The sequence below is a fragment of the Rhinolophus hipposideros genome, assembly GCF_964194185.1.
Source record: "Rhinolophus hipposideros genome assembly, chromosome: 18".
Taxonomy (NCBI): domain Eukaryota; kingdom Metazoa; phylum Chordata; class Mammalia; order Chiroptera; family Rhinolophidae; genus Rhinolophus; species Rhinolophus hipposideros.
The window spans coordinates 53,336,193-53,355,153 of NC_138064.1; the positions used below are offsets into that span (position 1 = coordinate 53,336,193).

General features: G+C 40.9%; 1 protein-coding gene across 1 annotated transcript in view; it reads left to right on the forward strand.

Annotated features, from left to right (window-relative positions):
* The first annotated feature begins 14,660 nt into the window (after nt 1-14,660).
* Nucleotides 14,661-18,961, forward strand: part of RALA (RAS like proto-oncogene A) — a 52,777-nt gene continuing 48,476 nt past the window's right edge. The window contains exon 1 of the mRNA XM_081079626.1: nt 14,661-15,655. The gene's annotated coding sequence lies outside the window, so the exon portion shown is untranslated. The remainder of the gene's footprint in view (nt 15,656-18,961) is intronic.

The following is an 18,961-nucleotide window of genomic DNA, read 5'->3' on the forward strand; positions in this document are numbered from 1 at the left end:
TCCTAAACAAAATTCTAGCAAATCGAACACAACAATGCATTAAAAAGATTATTCATCATGAACTAGTGGGGTTCATCCCCGGGGCACAAGGATGGTTCAACATTCGCAAATCCATCAATGTGATACATCACATAAACAAAATAAAGGACAAAAATCTTATGATTCTATCAATTGATGCAGAAAAAGCATTTGATAAGATACAACATCCATTTATGATTAAGACACTTACTAAAATTGGTATAGAAGGAAAATACCACAACATAATAAAGGCCATATATGACAAGCCCTCAGCTAATCTCATAATTAATGGTGAAAAGCTGAAGCCCTTTGCTCTACGTTCAGGAACACGACAGGCCTGTCCCTTATCATCTCTGCTTTTCAACATAGTGTTGGAAGTCCTTGCCAGAGCAATCAGGCTAGAGTAAGAAATAAAAGGCATCCAAATTGGGAATGAAGAAGTTAAATTGTCAGTCTTTGCAGATGACATGATGCTATATATAGAAAATCCTAAAGACTCCACCAAAAAGCTATTAGAAACAATCAATGAATACAGTAAAGTTGCTGGCTACAAAATCAACGTCCAAAGTCCATTGCTTTCCTATATACCAACAATGAAATCTCAGAAAAAGAAATAGAAAAAACAATTCCTTTTGCAATTGCAGCAAAAAGAATAAAATACCTAGGAATAAACTTAACCAAGGATGTGAAGGATTTATATGCTGAAAACTATAAGACATTTTTGAAAGAAATTGAAGAAGACTCAAAGAAATGGAAACACATTCCGTGCTCATGGATTGGAAGAATCAACATAGTTAAAATGGCCATATTACCCAAAGCAATATACAGATTTAATGCAATCCCCATCAAAATCCCAATGGCATTTTTTAAAGAAATAGAACAAAAAATCATCAGATTTGTTTGGAACCACCAAAGAACCTGAATAGCCAAAGCAATACTAAAAAAAAAGAACAATACTGGAGGTATCACACTCCCTGATTTTTGCTTGTACTACAGGGCGACAATAATCAAAACAGCTTGGTATTGGCGGAAAAACAGACACATAGACCAATGGAATAGAATTGAGAACCCAGAAATAAAACCACATAAATATGGACAGATAATTTTTGACAAAAAAGCTAAAAGCATACAATGGAGGAAAGACAGCCTCTTCAATAAATGGTGCTGGGAGAATTCGATAGCCACGTGCAAAAGAATGAAACTGGACTGCTATCTGGCACCATGTACCAAAATTAATTCAAAATGGATCAAAGACTTAAGCATAAGACCTGACACAATAAACTGCATTGAAGAAAACATAGGTACTAAACTTATGGACCTTGGGTGCAAAGAGCATTTTATGAATTTGACTCCAAAGGCAATGGAAGTAAAAACTAAAATAAACAAATGGGATTATATGAAACTGAAAAGCTTCTGCACAGCAAAAGAAACTATTGACAAAATAATGAGGCAACCAACTGAATGGGAGAAGATTTTTGCAAACAGTGCCTCTGATAAGGGGCTAATATCCAAAATATACAAGGAACGCATGAAACTCAACAACAAAAAAACAAATAACCCAATTGAAAAATGGACAGAAGACCTGAAGAGACATTTCTCCAAAGAGGATATACAAATGGCAAATAGACATATGAAAAAATGCTCAACATCGCTAATCATCAGAGAAATGCAAATGAAAACCACAATGAGATATCCCAGTCAGAATGGCTTTCATCAACAAGACAAATAGTAACAAGTGTTGGAGAGGCTGTGGAGAAAAAGGAACCCTCATACACTGTTGGTGGGAATGCAGACTGGTGCAGCCACTATGGAGGGCAGTGTGGAGGTTCCTCAAGAAATTACTAATAGAATTACCATATGACCCAGCAATCGCTCTCCTGGGTATCTACCCAAAAAATCTGAAAACATTTCTCTATAAAGACATGTGTACTCCAATGTTCATTGCAGCTTTTTACGGTGGCCAAGACATGGAAACAACCAAAATGTCCTTCGATAGATGAATGGATAAAGAAGTTGTGGTATATGTACACAATGGAATACTATTCGGCGTTAAGGAAAGATTATATAGGAGCATTTGTGACAACATGGATGGATCTTGAGAGTATAATGCTAAGTGAAATAAGTCAGACAGAAAAAGCAGAGAACCCTATGATTTCACTGATATGTGGTATATAAACCAAAAACAACAAAGGAACAAGACAAACAAATGAGAAAGAAAAACTCATAGACACAGACAATAATTTAGTGGTTACCAGAGGGTAAGGCGGTGGGGGGTGGGTGATGAGGGTAAGGGGAATCAAATATATGGTGATGGAAGGAGAATTGACTCTGGGTGGTGAACACACAATGTGATTTATAAATGATGTAATATAGAATTGTACACCTGAAATCTATGTAAATTTACTAACAATTATCACCCCAATAAATTTAATAAAAAAATTTTTTTTAAAAATTGGGATGACACATATGATGGAGTCCTTGGGGAGATGGAGAAAGTTTAGGAGGTTGTTTATAACACAGCCAAATTGTTATGTATCAAATTGTAAGTCAACCGATAATGTTTACAGTTGATAAAACAAGAAATGACAGTGTACGCCCATTATTGAGAAAGATGAAGATTAATATTGGAAGAAACAGATATAAAAACTAGAAATACTTGCCTTTCAATATTATTGAAAGGGGGCTTTCAATATTTTTTTTTTTTTACAGTATAAATATTTATTGTGGTAGGCTGAATACTGCCCCCATCCAAAGATGTTTACATCCTAAGTCCTTGGAACCTGTAAATCTGTTACATCACATGGCAAAAGAAATTTGGTAGATATGAGTAAATTAAAGATCTTGAGATCAGGAAATTTTCCTGGATTTTCTGGTAATCCCAATGCAGTCACAAGAGTCCTTATAAGAGGGAGGCAGGACGGGCAGAGGTAAAGAGGAGATATGATGACAAATCAGAGACTGGAGTGCTGTGACTGCAAACTTGCACAGTCTGCAAGACTGCAAGACTGAAGAGGACCATGAGCTCGGGAATGTGACTGACCTCTGCGTGTTGGCCAACAAGGAGCATAGGCTTTCTCGCTATGGCCTCCAGCAGGAGCACGGCCCTGACACCACATCAGACATCCGACCTCCGAAACTGTAACATCATATCTTGGTCTGTTTTAAGTCACTAAATTGGTGGTAATTTGTTATAGCAGCAAGAGGAAACTAACACATTTATTTAGAAAATAAAGTGTAAAAATGTTATATAAGAAAAAATAAAACATGCTAAGATATTAATTACAGAAAACTTACCATCTACTGACAAAGGTAGTTCAAAATGAAGGAATAAATTAATCTGAATCAGAAAGGGATAATTTTAGTATACTTCAATGATGATACAGTTACTTATTATGCATGAGGATAAGGTTAGGTAACATGAGGCTAGTCATATGTGAGTCAATGCTTTGCCATATTGTAATAGTCTTTACCATATATATTTTTCATTATCCATCCTCCCTTTTTTTCTTTCCCACTCCTCTGTGTGTCTTCTTTCTTCCTGTCACTGATACACTGTTGAGATAACTGTCTGGCTCCCAGCCCAGTGATTCTATCATATCCTGGAATGGTCCCTGTATAAGTCAGGATTCTCCAGAGAAACAAAAGCAATTATATAGAGAGAGATTTATTTTAATGAATTGGCTCACGTTATTGTAGGGGCTGGCAAGTCTAAAATCCATACATCACTTGGGCAGGCTGGAAATTCAGCAAGGAGCTGCCATTGCAGATTTGAAATAGAACTTCCTCTTTCCCAGGAAACCTCTGTTTTTGTTCTTAAGGCCTTCAACTGATTGGATGAAGCCCATCCAACATGATCAAGAATAATCTCTTTTACTTAAAATCAACTGATTATAGATGTTAACCACCTCTACAAAATGTCTTCACAGCAACACCTAAAGTTTAATTAAATAACTGAGTACCACAGTGTAACCAAGTTGATACATAAAATTAACGATCACAGGCCCCAATTCTTGAGGGGTGAGTAGCAGGCACCACGACTTCTCCTCACAGATGGCTGGTTCAAGAGTGGAATATCACTCCTACAAAACCTTACCCACAAGACCTTATCGTAGGCCTTACCCAGGATTTACTAAGGAAATTGGAAACACTTGGCCTTCTGATGTGGTAGCAGCCATGAGACGTAAAGATTGGAAGATATCAGTGGCGATGTGAACAGTCAGTCGTTCTGTATTGGGAGAGACTGAAGCCAACCTACAGAAAGAAATAGAGGCAAGATTTGGAAGAGTCTTTGGTTCCAATTATCAGTGAGGCCCAGAGGCTCCTGCATTTTGAGTGGTTTAATTTCTTTCAGCTCTGTAATCTTGTCATTTGTTTTGTTCCTAAACTAGATTAAGCTGGCTTTATGTCACATGCAACTAAAAGTCTTGACTATGACAGAGGGTATGATATCGTTGGGTTGTATACAAATGTTCACGTTTCCCTCTTCTTCTGGACACATGGTGGTGTTACCCACTTTGAATAGGCATGACTACGTGACTTGCTTTGTCAATGAACTATGAGCAGAAGTATGTCGCTTTAAGAACCAGTGCAAGATTTGCAGGTTCTCAGTGCCTGCAGTGATTATGGAAACACGTCACTTGGTTCCTCCAACAGCTAAGTTCCTAAGTGACAGGGAGAAGCAGAGAATCCCAGCAATCTGGCAGTGTACATGTAGCATAAGCAAGCAATAAACTTTTGTGATATTAAGCCACTGAGATTTTCTGTTTTCTGTTACTGCAGTATAACCTTATCTTACACAGAGGACACTTACCTTCATAATTTTCCCCATGATTAATTCAAAAAATAATATTGATCTAATATAGGCATATAACAGCACACAAAATAGAAAAAATTCCTGTCCTTCCTAAAAAAGACAAGCAAGCAATTCCAATAAAGTGTGACATGTGCCAAGAAAAGGAAAAGGCACAAAGCACCACATGCCTCCATCACCTACCACGTATGGTAATCAAGGAAAGTATGGAAAGCCTTCCTGGATGAAGTGGCATCTAGGCTGTGATGTGAAAGATGAGCAAAGGGGAAGTAGGAGGTTGGTGGGGAAAGAGTAGAGAGATTTTCTCCAGGCAGAAGCAACAGCAGGGATAAGAACACAAAGAAGTGGTGTGGGGACAGAGCCAGGAGTGCAGTTTCCAGGCTCAGCCTCACGTGGAAAGGCGCTGGTTCACGTAGTAAATGGCCATCAACTGTGACTGGATGTCCATCAGCTGTGTCTAGTTAGCCGTCAGCTGTAACCAGTGAGCCATTGGCCACTAACATAACTGCTGTGGCTATGCCAGCAGCAAATGGGGGCTAGGAAGATGATGGTGGCTGAGCTGGCAAGAGCGGATTGCAGTTAGCAAGTGAGGTGGGTTGGCAGAGAGAAGTGGATGGCAGGTTGCAGATCGTGTGGCTCCTGCTTCCTGTGTTTCCAACCCAGCCACCAGCGAGAATATGGTAGTATGACTCCCCTACTTATGGCTCCGTGGGTGTTCCTTTTTGGCCTCACTGTATCCTGTGTTCTTATGCGGGGAGCGGGACCAGAGACCCCGCAGGCCGCTCAGCGTGACAGGTGGTCTTGGACTTCACCCATTAACCCCCTCCCACCCCACCTTCTACTTTTTCTAGGCTGAACTGGGAACATATCCACTGATAAAAATGTGAAGCTCTTATTACATAGTGGTGTTAATTACCAATTAATAGCTTAACTTCAGAGTAATGCCATCTGTCATGCAGGGTCTCAGCTCCCGCTCCCCACATAAGAACGCAGGATATGGTGAGGCCAAAAAGGAACACCCATGGAGCCATAGATGGGGGAGTCATACTACTATATTCTCGCTGGCGGCACTATAGTCTCACTGGAGGCTGGATCCACACTGTCCGCAACCCACCATCCTAACTGCAATCCACTCTTTCCAGCTCAGCCACCATCTTCTTGCTAGACCCCATCTTCTGCTAGCGTAGCCACGGCAGTTATATTAGTGCCCAATGGCTCACTGGTTACAGCTGACGGCCAACTAGCCACAGCTGATGGCCATCCAATCACAGTTGATGGCCATTTACTACCTGAGCCAACACCTTTCTATGTGAGGCTGAGAGCCTGGAAACTGCACTCCTGGCTCTGTCCCCACACCATCTTTGTACAGCAGTGTTTATGCAATTTCTTAAATAATTTACTGCATTTGAACTTAATATTTTATAAAACTTAATGGAAAAACTGAAAGTGCTGCTAACAATATAATTGGGACAAAGGCCAAAAGGAAATCATTAGATTTGCCTGAAGTTGTGAATCTTTATAGCCTAAATCAGATGCTTAATGGACTTGAAGTTGATTGTCTATGAATTCAAATGTGGAGGAAAAGAACTAATATATTAAAGTACATTTGGGAAATAATGAAAATTTATCCTCGACAATTATGTCTAAAACATTAAATACAGTGAAAAAAGAAACGAAAATGTTATTAAGATTAGGGATTGATAATTACCATCCATAAGTGTTCCAATGACTCAAACACAGAAAGAACATAGTATAAATGGAAATAGGGATGCAACTTACTAAAGAATCTGTTATCAAGAGAAAGCTGGAATTCAAATTTCTCTCGGTAATTTTTCAAAGTTATGACATTAACAAAATGTCTTATAAAATGCCATCAATACTTTGCAAAATCTACATCAACTTCTTTTCAACATGAAAATAAATATTGTCTACTAAACGTGACCACAAATGAGAGGATTAAAATGTGAATTAATTTATCATATTCAGTGTTTAATCTATGTTTTAAATATATATGTATAAATATGGCAGCATTAAAAACTAAAACTTTCACATAACAATAGGAATCTTATACTATTTATATTATAATCTTTAAAACCTGGTATAATATGTCTTAGTTAACTTTTGTTCACTTAACTTTCATACATGGTTTTTGGACTGCAGTATGTACAAAAGCAGGCGCTTATATTCTTGGAGCTAGATGTGTGTGTGTGTGTGTGTGTGTGTGTGTGTGTGTGTGTGTGTGTGTGTGTCTGTAGTAAGGGAAACAGTAAATGAGGTAAGTGACCAGAGGTGAGACTAAAGAGATAAACAGAAATTAGATTGTTTAAGACACATGAAAGAATTCAGACTATCCGGACATTAACCGAAGTGTTGGAGGAGTTTAGGCACAGGACTGCTGTGATCCTATTTGCTTTCTAGGAAGATCATGATGGTGGGAGTGTGAATAGTGGAGTTAGAGGAGGAAAAGACTGAACCTATTTGATGTATACTGCAGTAACAGTAAGCAGGTAATAATAGCTTGAATTAGGGAAGTGGCTGTAGAAATGGAGTGGAATGGATGATTCTGAGATGTACTAAGGGGGAAAGTTTAACAGAGCCCGGTGATTGAGTGTATATTAAGAGGAAGACAGAAATTCAAAGTGAACATTTATATTTCTGGCTTTGGGCACTTGGTGTGTGATGGCATCAGTTCGTTTGTGCATGCTGTGTTTGAGGTGGGTGCCTATAAAACACCCAGGAGACATTAAGCAGGGAATTGGATATTTGGTTTTAAAGCTTAGGAGTGAGCTTGTGGTCAGAAGTTAGCAATGTAGAGAAAATAAAAACATGGGCATAGATAAGATCATCCAAGAAGAATGTGTAGACTAGACTAGAGTGATGAGCCTTAGAATTCCTTGGAATGGCAATATTTCAGCAAAAACAGAAGTGTCCAAAAGACAAGGATGAGTGACCAGAAAGGAACAGTGAATTGTGGTGTTACAGAAGCTGATTGTTTCAAAAAGGAATGGTCAACAGTTCAAATGTTGTTGAAACATTAAAAATTAAGAGATATCACATAATAGGGATGATATTGGTGACTTTTTGGAAATAGTTTCACAGCAGTGTTGGGAATGGAAAGCTTGACTACAAATAATTAAGGAGTCACTTGGAAATGAAAAAGTAGAGATGGCAAGCACAGAAAATTCTCTCAAAAGTTTGCCTTCAATGAAAGGAAGGAGAATTTGGGTAGAAGCTATAGGGAAGAAAAATATGAAAGACGGTGACACTTAAACAAATGGGCATGCTAATGGCAAAGAACCAGGACTGTGAGAGGTTGAAAACACAACACAAAGCGAATAATTGATGGAGCAAGGCCCTCAGTAGCAAAGGAGTTGAGATCCCAAATACAAACTGAATGATAATGGCCTTCTCTTGTGAAAAGAATGAAAAAGGAAGGGATAGGTATGGTTCAAAAGTTGTAAGTTTGATTAAAATGATCAACATGTACTATCTCATGTAATTTTTAATTCTTATAATAAACTATATAGTATAAGTATTTTTTATTTTTGTTTTTCTTCTCTTTTCTTTTTTACAGTGTAAGTACTTTAAAAGGCAGAGAGTAATAGAATTTGTTCAAGTGTCCTGCTTATTAAAACAATTTTCTCTGACTCCCTAGGTTAAACCACCTAGATTTATGGGATCTCACCAGTCATTCCTTCTTTTGTAAGGTGCTTTGCAAAATGTCTGAAAGATAGTAAATATTCAATAAATGCTAATTTAATTCCCTTTTCTTAGCTGTCTCTGGACTTAAATAGTTAGTTGCTTCACTGATGATTTTATCTGATTCTTCCTTCTGGCTTCTCAGATCTGTACCTTCTGGTCTAATCCATTCTACACACTAGATCCCTCCTGACTTTATAAATACCTCTGTCTGGTCTATTCCTACCTCTACCCTTTCCCAGGACAAATCAAGTCATATACGACAGAATAATTCATTTTAATGAAGTATATTAAAGACTAAATTAGTATTCAGCATGCAGATATGAAGGTATTCTGTGTGTATGCACATACATACACAAGAATACAGGAGCCACTAGAAATTGATGCTGGGTATGTGGGAAAATATTGCAACCTATAAAACTGGAAAAAACAAACAAATCCCAAAACGAAAATGGGTATCAATTTTCATAGCAACAGATGTTGACCAAACATATTTTTACAGACTTTGTCAACATATATCAAAGAGTCATTAAAAATATTGAACTGATTTCTTCATTTACCAGTGATGAAAATGCATACTTTTATTTATAGTTAACAAGTATAAAAACTTATTCAAGGTTGAAAGACTATGAAGAAACCTATAGAGAAATAGAGAAATTAAATAGACTCGAGGATATCTATTACCTCATTCAAGAGAAATATTTCATTTGGAAGATAAGTCCAAATAGACAATGGCTTGTAAAAATAATTGATTACATAACAATAAGAATCAATTTTGGAGCTAATTCAGTAATAAGACAAGGTAAAATACATCATCCCATGTACCTTAACTATATCTTAAGTAAAAGGATATAAAAATACTACACAGCTGCAAATACAAATTTTTACTTAGCATATTAACATTTCTCTTAATACATCGAAAATATTAAAAGAAACAATATAGACATTTTTTCAGCTATACAAATTCAGAGTTTCCATGGATAAAAAAGGCTGAGGATTCCACCATTATTTACATACTTTTTTTCTACATAGAAAATGTTTACATCTAATACATTCTACCTAATTTAACCCTGGGCAAAGTGAATGCTGGAATTAGACAATGGAGACTTATTTGTTAACACTTATATGTACTTGCCATGTGCCAGGCATTGTTCTAAGCACTTTACAGATATTATTAACTCATTGAATCTGAAAACCACGTAGTAGAATGTTAAAAATAAAAAAAATAAAATTGCTGTCTTCCTCTCCACCTTTCCATCTTATCCCATCACAAGCAGTCAGTAAAAGAACAGCAAAAGTCCAGTGATAATAATTTACTTTGGCTCATAAAATTTGAGTTAGTTTCCAGCTCTATTTAAGGTTCTGCATGACTTTGGATAAGTTACTGAAACCAAAACTTCTCACACCTGACTGGTGATCAGAATTCACTGGAGGGTGTTACAGTTACCTTGGGCTTTACCCAAGACTTTCTGATGGATTATGTTTAGAGTGGGACTTGAGAATCTGAATTGCCTTTGAAGCTATACAGGTGATTCTGATAAGCACCGATGCTTGGGAACTATTATTATTCTAGTAGTCTCATCCTCTAATCCTGATAGAAAAAAATATGGAAATATGTGGTCCACAAGGGTGGATATGAAGGCAAGCATTATAAAGACCTAAACTGTCACACCTCCACTCTTTCTGGATTCTCATTAGAGTGGGATGACAAAAGGGTCATCTAGAATATCTGCATCCAAAAGAAACATTATACTGAATGGTATACTGGTGAGTGTCATCTATGGCACCTACTTAAGCCTATCCCTCCAAGGCCTGATGCCAATGAAAATGAAGCAGGAAACTGAGGCAATGGCCTCACTAATTTATTACAAAGCACAAAAAACAAATGCTCTTTAACTGAATGCACAGAAAAGACGCACACACACTTAAAAGTTCTCGAGGTGATTATATGGGTTTTTTCCCTTAAATTATTTAACCATTACAATATATTTATTTTCAGCCCTAAAGTATTTTAGATACTATGCCTGATCCCATGAAGGATACAAAGATGAATAAGACTAAGTGCCTGTTTTCAAGGCAGTGAAGATACAGTCATAAACATAACAAGTTTAAAAATTTTAAGTTTGGCTGAATTTTAGAGATTCTGCAGACAATTAATCATATGCATATTATAAACCATAGTATAAATACATACTCTCGCATAACTGTCATATCAAGCTGGTAACCCTGGTATAAAGTACTAGAAAGAACAGTGCATTTGAGTCTCATGATAAGAATTTGAGTTTGACTCTGCTACTTCGTTGTCACGCAGCTGCCTGGCTGTCTGTCTCCTCATGCCTACCCCTAAAAAGAAAGAAGAGTCTGTGAGACTATTCCTTTTAAGGACATTGCTTCACTTTTATGCCATCTCCTTGTTTGGCCCCAAAGGATGGCTGGCTAACCAATGACAGGTAAGATCCCTCAAGAAATGAATGACCTAAGACAGGCACAGTCGTGTGGAGACCACCAGGAGAATTCACGGGGGTGATAGAGGTGGGCATAGACCCCCACCTTCCCCTGTCTAAGGAGAGCTTCTGCCTCTGTGGCTGTATTCCTTCCGAAAACTTGCTTGGGAAGTGATTCTAGATGGGATAACAACAGTTCTCCATCTCAGTAAGTTTTCAACATAAAGGTTTTGTCCCCTGGGGAGGTACAAACAATAATTATACATCATGGGACTTTCGGCAGGCAAGGGTGATTGGTTTGAACCAGTTTTGTGGTATGGTGTCTGAGACTCACAGACCCTGGAAAAAACAATGCTACTTCCTTGTATGTGCAATAAAAGTCACAAGGTGGCCCGATTCGGGGCTCTCAGTCCTTTGAGGCTGTGAGATCCTTGGCCCCTGTTTCAAAACTTTCTTGATTTCTGTTCCTTTCTTAACCCTTTGCCGCCCCTTCTCGTTCCCTCACTGCCCATGTTGCGCTAGACGCAACACTACTTGACAATTTGTAGCAAGTCTTTAAGCTCTGTCTCTATTTTTTTTAACAATGCTTATCTCACAAAGTAGTGAAAAAAATGTAATAATACAGATATTAAGGTGTCATAAACAATGCTCATAATTCTAATAATAAAACATGTATTTTGAGTTGTTTTTCCCCAATAGTGACAAATTGCTATTAACCAACTACTTTTTTGTCTGGCCTCTAACATACCTCAGAGGTTTTGTTGTTACTACATGTATAGTTAATATACATTCATAATATTTTTATAAATTGGTATATGATAAGTACACGTATAAATATATACATATTATATAACCACAAATACATTTAAATGTGTTCATATATGCATACACTTTTCAAGAGAAATTTAGAAGCCACCAATCTAATGGATAAAATTTCATCTATTTTAGGGATAGACAGTGGACGAGAAGGGTCCTACTGAAAGTAACCTCCCCAGGCAATCTGATCAAATCGCTAACTGTGCAGGTCATGGTGGCTAGTCACACCCAGGCATATAACTTCTTTATCTTTGCTCTAAGCAGGTGCTGTCCATTATTCTGGTCCATCTAGGTTAACGCACCTTTGAAATAAATGTAACCACCTCAAGAGAGAACATAACCTTAATTCTCATGTAATCCAGTCCCATCTGCTTTCTCCCACTTTCGTGCAATTTTCCTTACATTCCCTCAATTTCAAAGGCATAAAAGAAACTGCAGAATTGTCAAATCTCTGGAGCATTTGAGATCTTGCTTCCCATCAATTGTCAATTTGGCTCAAATAAAATTTTTAAAATCTTTCTACAGTTTCGGACATTTCTTACATCAACATGACATTGGACAAAACCTCATGGGACTATATGTTTTTGTATTTCTGATTAAACAATGATGGAAATGACAGGAGCTTCACAGGAATGTTCACCTTCATGATGATTCAGACAAACATGTTAACTGCATATAAATTCTTATTATTCTGTAGGGACATGAGTAATACTTTTAACAGAAATTTTCAGTTCAATAACACCAGCAAATTGTTAAACCTGAAACATGATTCTAACAAAAGCATACCTACCATATACTTCTCCCAAAAGTATTTATTAGCTATAAGTAGCAGCGAACTTAAGAATTGTAGTAGTTACTAAAACTTCTCTCCTTTTACATTTTACTCAATCTGTCTTTTAAAATACAGGTTTGATCATAGACAAAAATTAAACTTACAAATCAAGAAGAAATCTTGACACAGAATCGTTCATGTTTCTGTTTCAACATCTTTGAGTTGCCCAGGCAGCAAATCTAGGAATGCTCATGAGTTCTACTGATATTAGTGCTAATTATTAACATGCATTTACAATTATGCCCTTCCATTCAAGTATTTCGAAGAGCTTATAAAGCATTAATTTCTTATTATAGTATCTCTGAGAGGCAGGCTAGTACAAAGTTATTATATCTTAGTCAAAGAAACTAGGTCTTAGAGAGGGTAAGTGACTTTGCTATTGTCATACAATGAACAACGAACAAAAGAGGGACTCCAGATAACATTGTTCACATTTCCTGTTCAGTATATTAGTTCAGTATATTATCCATTATGTGGTTAATATACTTCAATGTATTTCTATTTTGGGAAAATTGAAAATAATGTATTTGAATAATCTGAAAACTAAAGATATGTGAGTTCCTCATTTTTTGTGTTCAAAATGCTACAGAATAAAAACTAAGTGTTGGACACTGTAGCTATTATTTATAGGGCTTTTGCTATTTGTGGTTTTCTGAAGTGTCTGCTCAAAATACCCATTCTATTTCTGAATGCTTTAAGACAGATGCGCAGGGCTGTGAACAACCAAGACGCAGCTGAGACAAGCTGATAAATGAATTTAAAGTTGTCTTGCATTGTGTTCCCATTGCTTATTTTTGAAGTTATCCTCCTTCTAGTTCTCCATTCAGCAGATATTTGCAGGACCTACTCAGTTCTTCTCAATCCTTCATCTGTGGCCAGCATGTTCACTGTCAATGATTAAATTTTAAAAACCTTTTTATTAAAATTACATTTCATTTTATGAATTTATGATGCTATACTATTTACCACTGCCATATTCAATTCTCTGTAAGCCTAACTTTATGATCCTTAGACCATTAGCATTTGAATATTAGCCTATGGAGGGGCATATATCACTACATGTGGGTTTCTTTAATGTAATATTAAGCAATTTTCCTAAGGAAAGGTAGGGAGAAAGGAGAAGTGGTTTTGAAACTGCTCAGTGAAGTGAGACTGCAGTCTGCCTGGATGTGGTAATACAAACCTGGAGTGTTTCTAAATTCAGTCCAGATCCTCTCCAGAACTCTGGATCCATGTAACAACTGCCATTAGATAGAACCATTGGTACTTCAAATTCACCGGGTCCAAAATGGCACTCATTTTCTGCATTCTGTCACCCAGCCCATACCAACCTTTCCTTATCTCATTTGGTAAAATCTATCGTAATCCTCCTCAAAAAGCAAAACATGGCATCATTGCCACTCCCCTTCTCTTACCCAGCACCTGACCCCAGCCATCAATTATCAAAATCACTTGATTTGGCCTCCTGAATATTTTAGGAATCCATGTTTGGATGCTAGCTGCCATTCACATGATGTTCCTTTTATCCTTTTTCATTTCTGCAATTGCTTGTCTACAAACTCTGCTTGCCGTGCTCCTCCCAGCTAACCTGCCCTCCACCTACAGTTTCAATTGTACAACTATTCAGGGACATTACTCCACTTTATTTACTTCGTCACCATAGTTGGAAAGATGGTTCTCATGATCTGGCTCCTGACTGCTTCTCCAGCCTCATCTTTTTCAGCAACTCGGGTTTGAACTTTTAAGTTCTGTAATCACCACTCAGATTTCTCAACACACATTATTCGTCCCTGCGCTGCATGGCCTGTCAGGATATGAATTTGCCATCCCATCCCCTATTTTTTGTGCTGGGAAACCCCTATTTATCTTTAAAATCTAACGCAGAGTTAGTATCGTCATCAACTCTTTCCTCTGTATACGGTTATATACCATATTCGCAATCACAATCACATGCTTCCATGTCTGTCTACTCACTAGCCTGGGCATTCCTTGCATGGGTGGGGTGCAAAGCACGGGAGTGGGTAGTGAATTTGGGGGCGGAGGGAGATGAGAGGTCAAGAGACAAGGGTCTGTGGCTGCTAACGGATGTGAGGCAAACCATCCATTCCAAATCTGTGAAAGGGTTTAAATAAAGCAACCGATTTTGTGGAACTACTTCCAACTGAAGCTACCAAATCACAGGCTGCGACACGAGAATCAGCTCACCAGCACACCAGGCCCGCAGGGCCCTAGGGGATCGAGCCCCTGAGAAGGCCAGCCCGCGCGCGCAGGCGAGCTCTCCAGGGATCCGCGGCCGGACGTGCGGCCGGGGCGGGCCACCGGCCAGGCCGGCGCCCATCGCTGGACCGGCACATCGCTGGCTGCGCTGCAGGAATCCCCGGCCTCGACTCGGAGCGGCCTCCACACTGACGCCCCGGGCGAAGGGGCTGCCCCCTACGCGCAAGATGGCGGCCTGCGGCCTCCCCGCCTTCCCCCAAGAACTCCCTTTAATCCTCTAGAAGAGAGCCAAGGACGTCGCGGCACCGACGCCGAGATCCGGGGACCTCCACGAGGCCGCGGCCGCTCCCGGGCCCCCTAGGAGGTGACTTCACCTCGTCGGGCGCAGGCAGCTGTGGGTCCGGCCGCCCGAAAGGCAACGCAAGCCGGCCTCAACACGCAGAGGGCGGACACGGGTCGCCCACGCCCTTCCAGCCATTGTTCTCCAGCCCGAGCCCCCCAGGCCCGGCTCTCCGCGCGAGGACAGGAAGTCCCACCCCTGCGGCTCCGCCCCGCTCCCCAGCGCCCCGGAAGTGCTTTGCGGCGGCTGCTGCAGAGCCTTGGGGAGGAGGGTGGAACTCCCTGGAGCCGGGCGCCCGAACTCGTCGTCCTCCTCCTCCTCCTCCTGCCGCCCAGGCTCCGCGCCGCCGCCCGTCGGACTCCTCCTCCTGCCGCTCCCGGCGCGGAGCCTCCCGGAAAACGGCCGAGCACTCTCCGGCCGAGGTCAGCTCCGCCGCGGCTTCCGGAGCCCTGGAGGCGGTGGACTGGTTTGCGGTGCAGGTGAGCGATGCCCGCGCGGGCCGCGGCGGGGGCCACCGAAGGGGCGGCGGCGGGGGTGTGTCCGGGCGGCGGCGGCGGAGGCCCTTGCTTCGGGCCGGCCGCCGAGATGGCACATCCGTGTGCTGCCCGAAGCGGGCTGCGGGACGAGCTGGAAGTGCGGGCGCCGCGGGCGCCGCTGTGCTGGCGAGTGCACCCCGGAGGCCGGGCGCTGCGGCGGGGTGCCCCGCGCCGGCACCTGCTCCGACGTGGCCCGGCCGGAAGGTCACGCCGCCCCGCTGGCCCCAGGCGCAGGTCCGGGTCTGGGCGGCGCCCGCGACCTGGGGGGCCCGCCGCCGCCGCGCCCCACCGCGCCCCTCGGCCCTCGGCCCTTTCTCCACTTGCCTGCACTAGAGCGGTCGCGTTTTCAGCATCCCCGCCGAGGTTTTGTGCCAGTTGAAGGCATGGCTTTTTCAGATGAAGTCATTAGGTTTTCCGCACTGAACCGAATAGCCGGTCCTAGGCTCTTGCACGGGTCTGGCCCGTAGTCGCGGAACCCAGCCTCTGAAACGGGGAGCATGTAGAGGTTTTGAGTGAGGGGGTGTTTCCTCCGTGGAGCCTTCCCGAAGAAGACGTGGTTTGTCTGCGTTAGCCCGGGTGGATGTGGTAAGGGGGCGGGGGTGACCACGCAGAGGTGGCACTGTTGTTCCAAGGTTTGGAGCGAATTAAGGAGTTAACTGGCCTTGGCCCGGAAACCAGAATGCCCAGACCTGTGTGAGCTCGTCCAGGTGTCGTTGAGGTTGTGGGAGAACCCCAGTGCCACGCCCTACGGGACTGTCACGCTGAAAGCGCCTGATTTACAAATTGTGTTTGCTGGTGGTGCTGGTAGGGGAAACCCTTATAAAACATGGCGTAAGTTCATTCTGGTCTTAAAAGTAAATTGCGACTTGAATCATGTTCCCAAAAAATTGGATAACAAATTCCATTAGTAAACTCACTGTAGGAGGCATTTCTTTTAGCTTATGTTTACTAATACATTTAAATATATATTGGTTTATGTTTTTCTGTGTATTAATACAATATTATTATATAATGACTGTGGCTCTAAAAACATTATTTTTAGACGTTGAATTTCTTCAGGGCAGAAGCCATGTCTTACTCATCCCTGTGTTTCCATGATACCTGGCTTAGAACACAGAAGTTACTCATTCTTTCTTCACTGAATGAATGAATGTATAGGTGATCTCACAGTTACCTTCCTGGAGTCATTTATTTTGGGTTAGGTGTTTTGTTTGTTTGTTGATACATACAGTACTTTAGCACGGTCAAAGAACAATTGGAGAAGAATCCTTTGCTGTTCTCTCAAAATACTGTCCTCACCTGAAAGATTAAAATTATCTGTAGGGTACTGTGATTGGGGATTATAATAACTTGTATTCCATTGTTAAATGTTTACCACTTGAGCATGTTTGTCCATGGTTATCAGGAGATTTTCTGGTGATAGTAGATTTCAGTTTGGAGTTGATAACCATACCCTATCTTAATCAAAAAGAGGAAATGGGGAGTTACCACTGTTTGGGAAACGTGGTGCATCACGGAATTGCTTATCGGGGCTCGTTCTTCCTCTGGATACATGAAATCTTCTGACATCCTGATATGACCTTGGCATGATTTACCCACCAACAGCCACTTTCACATTTTTTCAGAGATTCAGATGCTGTTCTCTGGTGCGTCTGCTGAGTATGCAGTCATCTGTATCGTCTATTTTGAAGCAGTTCTTCATACAACGCTGTCTTCGCGGGGCTTTCAGGGGAAAAAAGGGCTAATTATAAGAAAGAATCTTGTCTACCATTGTGTGGGAGATAATTTTTGTCTATAGATGGTTGGGTTATTTTCACTTTACGGAGATCCAAATAAAAAAGTGCTTATATCTTCTTTCCTTTCCAAATGTCAAGTGGTGGTCCTGCACTGGTTTTGCAAGCTCAGTTTCTACAAAGCGTAAATAACCAGTATCACTTCTTATATGTGTGTCTGTGTTAGTGTGTATATACTTGGAACCCTTACGTAGATGGGTGGCAAAGACAAGTCACTTTAAAAATACTTTAATAAGAGGCTGTTAATGAGGGAAAAGATTATCATTTAGAAGAAGTGGGGAGACAGTACATGGTTTCCATTGTTTTATAAAATGTTTTAATTCTGAGACACTAAGGAGAGGGAACCCTGCAATTTATCTCTTTGACATTACCACTGTACAGAGGTTAGATTTCCCTTTTTTAACCCATCAACCCTCCTGATAGTAACAGTTAAGGACTTCTGAGGGCATTGGTATTGTATTTAATCCTAAAAGGCTGAGGAAAAGGAGATTTTGATTGATCTGAGCTTCAGGAAAGTGAAGATACTGATCTCAAGCACTGTTGATCATCAAGTGGGGCCTGAGGTTACTAGTGACCCTGGCCAGGTGGCCTCAGGCAGTATCCAGTCTTCTGTTTATCTCCAGTGTGCCTACAAATACAGCGTTATCACCTTCTATGGGTGCTGTGATTAAAGAAAAAAAGGTTGGGCATTGTTCCTGTAAGTGTTCTGGAAAAGCAGAGTATTAGGAACTCAACTCTGGTGTTTGATGACTGCTTTTTGCCTCTGACGTATTTGAGATTTGAGAGAACTATTGGAAACCTAGTTGTTCCTGAAAGCGTGTTGTTTTTTCTGTCTTTCACTAAAGGAAACAGTGAAGGGAGAGGTTGTAGGGGAGTGGAAGAATGGTCAAAGAAGCAAAGGTGTACTGGGTTTTGACCATTTCAAACTATATATCATTTTCTCTTTGGGTTTAATATGGAGTCTTAAAGAGGGCAGAACTCTTAGCCCATTTCAGTGCTAGAAGAATTCTCTGCACTTTCCAAATCTGTGGAGTTTGGTTTTTGGTTTTTTTAATGCATTTTTTTTAATTGAGGAAGGGGAACAGGACTTTATTGGGGAACAGTGTGTACTTCCAGGCCTTTTTTTCCAAGTCAAGTTGTCCTTTCAATCTTAGTTGTGGAGGGTGCTGTTCAGCTTCAAGTTGTCCTGCAGTCTTAGTTGTGGAGGGTGCAGCTCAGCTCCAGGTCCAGTTGCCATTGTTAATTGCAGGGGGTGCAGCCCACCATCCCTGGTGGGAATCAAACCAGCAACCTAGTGGTTGAGAGGACACGCTCCAACGGAGCCATCTGGGAGCTCAGTGGCAGCCCAGCTCAAGGTGCCATGTTCAACTCTTAGTTGCAGGGGGCGGAGCCCACCGTCCCTTGCGGGACTCGAGGAATTGAACCAGTAACCTTGTGGTTGAGAGCTCACTGGCCC